The sequence below is a fragment of the Canis lupus genome, chromosome 27 (genome assembly GCF_011100685.1).
Source record: "Canis lupus familiaris isolate Mischka breed German Shepherd chromosome 27, alternate assembly UU_Cfam_GSD_1.0, whole genome shotgun sequence".
In the NCBI taxonomy this organism is placed as follows: Eukaryota; Metazoa; Chordata; class Mammalia; order Carnivora; family Canidae; genus Canis; species Canis lupus.
The window spans coordinates 7,386,962-7,395,404 of record NC_049248.1 but is presented as its reverse complement, the minus strand read 5'-3'; the positions used below and the strand labels follow the sequence as shown (position 1 = coordinate 7,395,404).

The 8,443-nt window shown below is 49.4% G+C and overlaps 1 long non-coding RNA gene across 2 annotated transcripts; it reads right to left on the bottom strand.

The window, feature by feature from the left end:
- Nucleotides 1–2,080: 2,080 nt before the first annotated feature.
- LOC119866330 lies at nucleotides 2,081–5,681 on the bottom strand. Of its 2 annotated transcripts, none has more exons than XR_005379629.1 (3): nucleotides 5,590–5,681; nucleotides 5,219–5,290; nucleotides 2,081–3,327 (listed from the first exon to the last, which is right to left on the bottom strand). It is a non-coding gene; the product is annotated as an uncharacterized LOC119866330 (long non-coding RNA). The 2 variants fall into 2 exon arrangements; XR_005379630.1 differs by having other exon boundaries at nucleotides 5,467–5,597.
- Nucleotides 5,682–8,443: the final 2,762 nt, after the last annotated feature.

Here is an 8,443-nt window from a genome sequence, read left to right as displayed (position 1 = left end):
CAGGGAGTTGGATGTGGGGCTGGATCTCATGACCCTGAGAACATGACCTGGGCCCAAATCAAGTCAGCCCCTTAATGGACTGAGGCACCCAGGTGCCCCTGTTTAGGTTTGTTTTTTATGCAAAAGCTACCAGCAGAGTACATTACTCATGGGTGCTGGAATCTGGATGTGGAGTGCATTAAGAGAGAGTCACTTTTGTCGCTTGGAGGTAGGAAGAAGTGATGGAAAAAGCACCAAGGCTCAGTGTCCGAGGGCTGGAGCTGTGTGACCTTGAATAAATCATTTACTTTTTTAAAGACCTGTCCTGTTGGCTGATCTGTAAAGCAGGGGAATGATCCTTCATTCCTTGGATTGTTGTGGAATTAAATGAAAGTGTTGCCTAAATAATTAAGTTCTCTACAAATTGTCATTATGCTATTAACTCTTTATCTCTTTCTTTGAGGATGGACACATAAGAGCACCTACTTCCACCAGGTGGCTTTAATAAAATTTATTTATTTAAAATGTAAATAAAATAAAGCACGTAAAAGGCTTAGCAAGATGTTTGGTACACGTAATGAGTAAAGGCTGGCCTCTATCATCAGTCCCCTGTTCATCTCCAGAGAATTCTTTGCTGTTTGATGACCAGACTCCATCAGGAAGGGGAAATGGGTAGTTGTGTCAGGCTGAGGGCTGGCGCTCAGGACCCTGGGGGCCAGGCGTGGGATCCCCCTGGGCTTGACATGGTGAGTGGGCAATTGGGGGAGGGGGGCTGCTCCCGGTAGTGCTTCAGTTCCTTGGGGATGAAGCAGGAGGAGGCGGCCCATTGATGAGGAAGTCTTGTGAGATTTCTAGGAATAAGTGTAGCTGGAGGAGTGGGTGGGGACCCCTGCTTTCTTTTGCCTGCCCCTTCCCCTGACCTCCAAACTCCCTCACCCATTCATTCATTTGGTACATTTTCATGGAGGGTCTACTGGGTGAAAATCCTGCGATTTGCATTGGCAGAGTGGGGGAGTGAGGGGGTGGGGGTGGGGGTTAGCCAGACCGACAGGCTCACTGTTCTCTGGGCCCACATCCCATGTGGGGACAGAGGTGAATAGGAGTGGTAGGTGGTAGCCTAGGTCATTGGTCTTCTCCCTGGAAGCTAAGGGTCTGGTCTTTCCTCTTGGAGGTTGGGGTGGGTGGGGAGGACCTCTCCGCTTCCTGCTCCAATGTGGCATTGGCTTGGGGTCCCCGAGAGGGTGCAGAAATTCATCTTTTTTTTTTTTTTTAAGATTTTATTTATTTATTCATGAGAGACACAGAGAGATGCAGAGAGAGAGGCAGAGACACAGGCAGAGGGAGAAGCGGGCTCCATGGGGGAGCTGATGTGGGACTCGATGCCGGGACCCCGGGTCACGCCCTGACAGAAGGTGGATGCTCAACCGCTGAGCCCCCCGGGGGCCCCAAACTCATCTTTTGAAAGGACAATGCACTGTGAGAGAATGAGAGATGAGAGAGAGAGAAAGAGGAGAGAGAGAAAATGAGAGGAAGAAGAGACAGGGGAGGAGAGAGGTCCCTGCCCAGCGGCAAGAAGGAGAGAGAAAAAGAGAGGGCGAGAGAGAGAGAGAGAGAGAGAGAGAGAGAGAGAGAGAGAGAGAGGGAGAGAGAGCGCGCGCGCGGGCGGGGCGGGCGGCGGGAGCGTGGCAGGGGCGAGACGCGGGCGGCACCTCCCCATGTGGCCGCGAGGGGGCGCCCCGGGCCGGCCTCCGGGACCAGAGCCCGCGGCGGGGGGCGGCGGCTCCCGCGGGTGACTCACCGCGGCGGTGGGAGGAGGAGTCAGCTGCCGCCCCCGGCCGGTGCCCCCTGTGCTCGGCCCGGCGCTCTCGGGGCTCCCGCGGGGTGCGGCCCGGGGCTCCGGGGTGGGGCCGGGGCCAGAGCTTCGGGAGGGAGGCGCGGGTGCTCGCCTGGGCCCTGCGGCGCGGGGTCCTCGGCCCCCGGGGGCACCTGCTCCAAGAAGGGGGCCCGGCCTGGGCCGCCCGGGGTCCCGGCGCCTGCCCAGAGCCTGCCCTGCTCCCCGGGACAGCCCCGCGCAGCCCTGCTCCCAGGAAGCGGGAGGGAATAGGCGCCCCTGGGTCCCGGCTGCAGGTGGAGGACGGCGCCGGGAGAGCGAGCGCAGGAGGCGGGGCGGGGCGCGGGGCTCTCCTGTCCCACTGCTGATCATCCGTGTTGTCCCAGGACCTGGCCTCTGGCCGCCACCATTAGCCCTGCTGGTTTCGTAGGCCACGCTGTGGCTTTAAGCGAAGTTACCTTTAGCAGAGTTTCCCAAATACTTGCCAGCAGAGTGAGGTGGACTCAAGGCCCATTAGAATCAGTTAGGGAGCATGATAAGCACACAGACCCCTCACCCATGGGAGAGCAGAGATTCTCAAACTTGGTCGTACGCTGCTGCTCGATGAGTATCCTTCAGGACTTGAAGAAAGCCTGGGTTCTTCCCTCTAGGGACTCCCACTGGATACACCCAGGAGTCAGCCTGGGCAATAGGGACGATTCTGGTGTGCAGCTGAGATCGAAAACCACGGCTCCAAGGACCGAGTGAGTAGTGTCAAGGTGGCGCTAGGAACCTGTAATTTTACGAGACGGCTCCTACAATTTTCTTGTGTAGCCCTGTTTGCCCAATTTCTTCTTTTTTATTTTCATTTTTCTTTAAGAAAAATTTAAAATTTAAACTCAATTAGCCAATATATCATTAGTTTCCCATGTAGAGCTCAGCAGTTCATCAGTTGCATATCATACCCAGTGCCCATCACATCACGTGCCCTCCTTAATGCCCAGTGACCCCATTCCCTCATCTTCCAAACCCATTTTTTTTGCAACTGACTTTGAGCAGTGTCCCAGATTCTTTCAATGGAAGCATCTGTATCACTCCTTTGGAGTCCTGTCCCTTCTCAACCTCTCTGGGCCTCTGCTTCGGTTTATAGGATTTGTTTCTTTACCAGGCACCAGCCTTTTCACCCACATAGTGGGGTTCACTTCTTGCAGGTCCTGGGCAGGGCGGTCATGCCTCTGAGCTTCTCAGCTGGGGTTGGGACCCTTGGGCTCTGAGAGCTCAGACCAACATGCTGGCAGCCCAAAGACCTTAGTGAATCTTCATATTTGTCTTCTTTCCCCCAATTTCCAGTAGATTGTGTTATCAAGACATGTGAGTTGGGCAGAGTGATGACTTTCCCTCCTCCTGGGTCACATTGTTTATCTCTCTCTTTCAGTGTTGTATTCCAATCTGGAGTAGAGTTGTATCTGTCAGCTCCCAGCTTGATAGCCTTTTTTTGCTTGTCTTTGGATACTGGGTGTAATATTGTCCATCTCTGCCTTTTTTGTTTTTGAGAGAAACAGAGGGTGAGAAGGGGCAGAGAGAGAGAGAGAGAATCTTAAGCAGGCTCGACTCCCAGTGCAGAGCCTGATGTGGGGCTCCATCTCACAACCCTGAGATCATGACCTGAGCTGAGATTGAGAGTCAGACACTTAACTGACTGAGCCACTCAGACGCCCCTGGATACTAAGTGTTAAACCGGATCCTAGGTGCACATACTATAGTAGGTGTTAGGCTAGGAGACTAGGGACCTGTGTGTTGAACTAATTATGTGTCCTGAGTCATATTACTTAACCTCTCCGACCCTCAAATTCTGTATCTGTCAAATGGTCACAAAGTTTCTGTGTAGTTCAAATGAGATAGTCTACAAAGGTGTGCTTTGGTAACTACAAGTCAATCATGATGCCAATGTCATCTGTATTCATTGAGTTGGATAAACTGAGCTTTCTCATACCTGGTTGGCAGAGTAAGGGGTAATATATACCCTTTCATAGGGGATACTCATGTTGTCAGCAGCTGATATTAATGGTATATCCTAGAAGTTTGCCTCTTGTCCTCATTGAATTGGAGTGCACTGACTGAGAGCCTACCCTGTGTACCAGGAATGGAATTAGATGTGAAAGGGTTCTAGACTTTTTGTTAGCAAGTCAGGCAATCCACATCAAAAAAGAAGTGGGTAATGGTGGGTGAAAACTCAGTACTATAACCACTGCATGCTTTGGAATTTCAGAGAGAGTGTAGCATTAATGACCAGAGCTTAAATCCTTGATGTAGATAAAGAATTACAACCAGCCAAGTCTAGAAGGACAGGTTGGAATTGGATGGAGGGAGGGGAGGATGCAGGGAAATATGCTGTGAGAGATGCAGAGCTGGGATGAGGAGAGGCCTGAGGGAGAAGTATTGCATTTACAGGCCACCCCTTGTTGCCCTGATTTCTATAGTAACGAAGCTCAGCAGGATTGACCTAGACATGGAGGCCTCTTAGGCACCAGCGTCACAAAAGGGTGTCATAAGCAGTTGTCAGACAAGGCTATGGTTCCTTCCCTTCCTTTTTTTAAGCAAAAAGGCACATCCTTCTTCTAGTAGTCTCTGAAGGGAGACCTGTTGCCATGCCCCTCTAGAACCTGCTGCTCACTGGTAATCATTTTCGGTGCACTGACAAGGAAGGATGAATGAAAGCCTCCTTCCTCCCATCTCACCGGCAGGGTGCAGAGGCAGGGCAGCCACAGTTTGATACGTGTTTATGTTGCCAACACAGTAAAAGTTGCTTATTGACAACAGTTTAAACATGTTAGGTTGCCAGGTCACCCCTCATAGATAACTCCCCCATAACCAGCTCTCCTTCACACTGGGTTCTCTGTCACCCCCTGTGCCACCTCATTGTTATTTCCTCCCAACATAACATCATTTGTCCCAACCCAAAGTCCCCCCCCCCCAGTGCCCCCCATCCCTCCCAGAGCTGCCATCCATTGTTCTCTTAAAAACTCTCTTTGGGAATGGATGCAACAAGGGAAGTTACTCTGGAACTGAGGAGGAAGGAAAGAGGGACAGGAATGGAATGGGTGGGTGATGGAAAAAGTGACTTCCAGCCATTCCCAGGGCTTAGGTCTGGAAGGCAGTGCAGTGGTTGCTGTGGTGATGCTCAGAAAAGCACACAGCTGTTTGCTTTCTTCTCAGGACTGAATAATGTGTGTTGTGCCTTTTCCTCACTACTCTAAAGCCTCAAGCCCGTGCCTCATATGGAGTACAGATTCCCCAGGTTTAGCTGCTTGTGCTTCAGTTTCCCAGCCTGACCAAAGGAAGACAAAGAGAGTATGATAGATATTCCGTTTGCCCCTCCATACCTGCTCCCCACCCTTCTCCACTTGCTCTGCACCCCAGAAGCTTTACCACTGTGGATCTCCTCTAGTGGGTTCCTCTGCCCTCTGGCTTCTCGTCAGCCCATGGGAGGCGCCTCAGGACCTGGAGGATGAGAGGAGAATGGGATGGGCACTCATCCCCCTGGCTCACTTACCACTGGGCTGCTGATGGGCAGTGGCTTTATTCCTCTCCTGAATGCCCCAGTTCCTATTAGGTAGCCCTCCTCTGAAGCTCCAGGCCTGGCTGGCTCCTGCTCCCTTCCCCGTGCTTCTCCATACCTCGGAGGGGCAGTGGCTTCCAGCTCTTGCCAGCCCCAGAGTGCTTTACCATCCCTCAATGGTTTCCTTCAACCCTGCCTGGCCCTCTATGGTTAGCCCCTGCATTAAACTCTTCACAGTTACCCTCTTTGGATGCATTTCTGGTTTGCTGAGATCTTGGCAGATACAGAGAATGTCTCAACAATGAGGAAGGTAGGTGGTAGTCTCAGGACTCCTTTGTGGTCAGGGCTCTGGCAGGGTGGCTGTGTGGGTGTGGTAGTCTCCTCTGTGTAATTTGAGACATACCCAGATGACTGTCTTGCTCAGAAATAGCCAGGCTAAAATCCTTAAATCAGAGGGCCATTCCTCTGGATTAAAATGTCTATCTGTAAAGAGGCCACACTTTCTAGCAAGGTGAGCACGTTATCTAGTCATTCATTTCTCTACGTGTCTTAGTTTCATCAGATAACACGCTTTACAGTAATTTTCATAAATTCAAGGACTGTGTCTGTCTTCATTGTGTAAACATGGGTGGCATAGGGTCTGGTGTCTTAAATATCTAAATATCTGGTGTATAAATTTGTTCACCATTCAGTGAATGTTTCCTTGTTTTTTTTTTTTTTAAGATTTTATTTATTTTACAGAGAGAGAGAGAGAGAGAGAGAGAGCCCTAGTAGGGGGAGGGGCAGAGGAAGAGGGAGAAGCATGCTCCCTGCTGAGCAGGGAACCTGATGTGGGGCTCAATGCAGGGCTCCATCCCAGGACTCTGGGATCATGACCTGAGCCAAAGGCAGATGCTTAATTGACTGAGCCCCCAGGTGCCCCTAGTGATTGTTTCCTGAGTGCCTACTGTGTTCCAGGCACAATTCTAGGTGCTTGGGATATATTAATGAATGAAATAGACAAAGATCCCCCTCAGGCAGAGAGACAGACAATAAATTATATGTATGTATAATGTTGAAGATGATGAATGCCATAGAAAAATAAAAAGAGCAGGATAAGGAGAGGTGCCTGGGTGGCACAGTTGGTTAAGCATCTGATTCTTGGTTTCAGCTCAGATCTGATCTCAAGGATGTGGGATTGAACCCCAAGTCAGGGTCCACACTCAGCACAGAGTCTGCTTGGGTTTCTCTCTCCTTCTCCCTCTGCCCTCCCCATCCCCCATCTCTCTCTCAAATAAATGAATAAATCTTTTTAAAAAAGAGGGAGCAGGATAAAGGAGATAAAAGGTGCTGGGGCAGGTGTTATTGAAATTTTATGTAGGGTATTTGGGGTGAGCGTTACTGAGAAGTTGACATTTGGGCACCTGGGTGGCTCAGTCAGTTAAGTGTCTGCCTTTGGCTCAGGTCATGATCCTAGGGTCCTAGGATTGAGCCTTCCCATTGGGTTTTCTACTCAGCAAGGAGTCTGCTTCTCCCTCTACCCTTCCCACCTGCTCACGATCTCTCTGTCTCTTACTCTGTCTGTCAAATAAATAACAAAAAATCTTAGGGATGCCTGGGTGGCTCAGTGGTTGAGCATCTGCCTTTGGCTCAGGCGTGATCCCAGAGTCCTGGGATTGAGTCCCATATCAAGCTTTCCAAAGGGAGCCTGGTTCTCCCTCTGCCTATGTCTCTGTCTGTCTCTGTGTGTCTCTCATAAATAAATAAAATATTTTTAAAAATAAATAAAAAATTAAAAATCTTTAAAAAAAGAGAGTGAGACAGAAGTTGATATTTGAGCAGACCTGAAGGAGTGGTGAGGATCTAGGCAGCTACTGGAAGGAGAGAGTGATATACATAAAAGGAAGAGCCAGAGCAAGGGCTCTATATCTGGACTCTGCCTGGCACCTATAAGACACAACAGTGTGTTTGGAGCAGAGTGAGCAAGGGGGAAGTGGTTTGCCATGACGTCTTCTTGCTCTTCTTGCTTCCTTTCCTGTGTCTGACCTACATTTTAGGGTCTCTCACACCAGCTTTTAGGCCCCACTGAACCCCACTGAACCCTCTAACCCAGTACAGACTTCCTCTGTTCCCCTTGCTCAAAGTAGCCAAATCTCCTCCTGTTTCCTTAGTATATCTGATCTCATGGACTGTTGATAAGGAAAACAAAAACTCCTAATAAATGCAACAAATGTTGCTCCTAGGAGTCTTTAAAAAAAAAAATCATGAAAGACATACACAGAGAGGCAGAGACTCAGGCAGAGGGAGAAGCAGGCTCCCTGTGGGGAGTCTGATGCAGGACTTAATCTCAGGACCCTGGGATCATGACTTGAGCCCAAAGGCAGATGCTCAACCACTGAGCCACCCAGTGGCCCCTCTCCTAAGAGTCTTTAAAGTGGATATTTTAGAATCAATTCCACACTGGTGAAATTTAATGCAGTGTAACAGACTGTATTAAAAACAACCAGGTATTGTCTGGTCCAAGATGGCAACATAGGAGGCTCCCAAATTCACCTCCTCCCATGGACTCACCTAATCTATAGCTACACTTGGAGCAGTTTCCTCTGAAAGAAATCCAGCTCTCTGTGTGACTATCATAAATAAATAAATAAAAAATTAAAAAAAAAAAAAAAAAAAAGAAATCCAGGAATCAAATCAGTGACTTCTATACATTGGATGGATGAGAAAATACCCACCTCAAAATGGGTAGGAAAGTCTGGGACACAATCTTGCCATAACCCTTACCCCTACCATGGCATAGCAACATACAGTTGGGAGAGAATTCACAACTCCCAATTTCTCTTGAGGAGCAAAGGCATGGACCCAGTATCTTATGCCCTAACTTTTAAGATTTCCACTTGAGGGCCAGGGTCCCCAAATACCTAGCTAGGAAAAACAATGGGGCTTGTATCTACAGGACCCATAAGGGTATAGCAAACAAAGAAATGGTTCTTAATGAGATGCCCTCCAGGACTCAGAGTAGAGAGAGCAGACAGAAATGTCTACCTCTGTATTTCCCAGAAAGAGGCATGTTTGCATACTTTAAAATTTGCTGCCTAAGGGGCAGCCTTCTAATT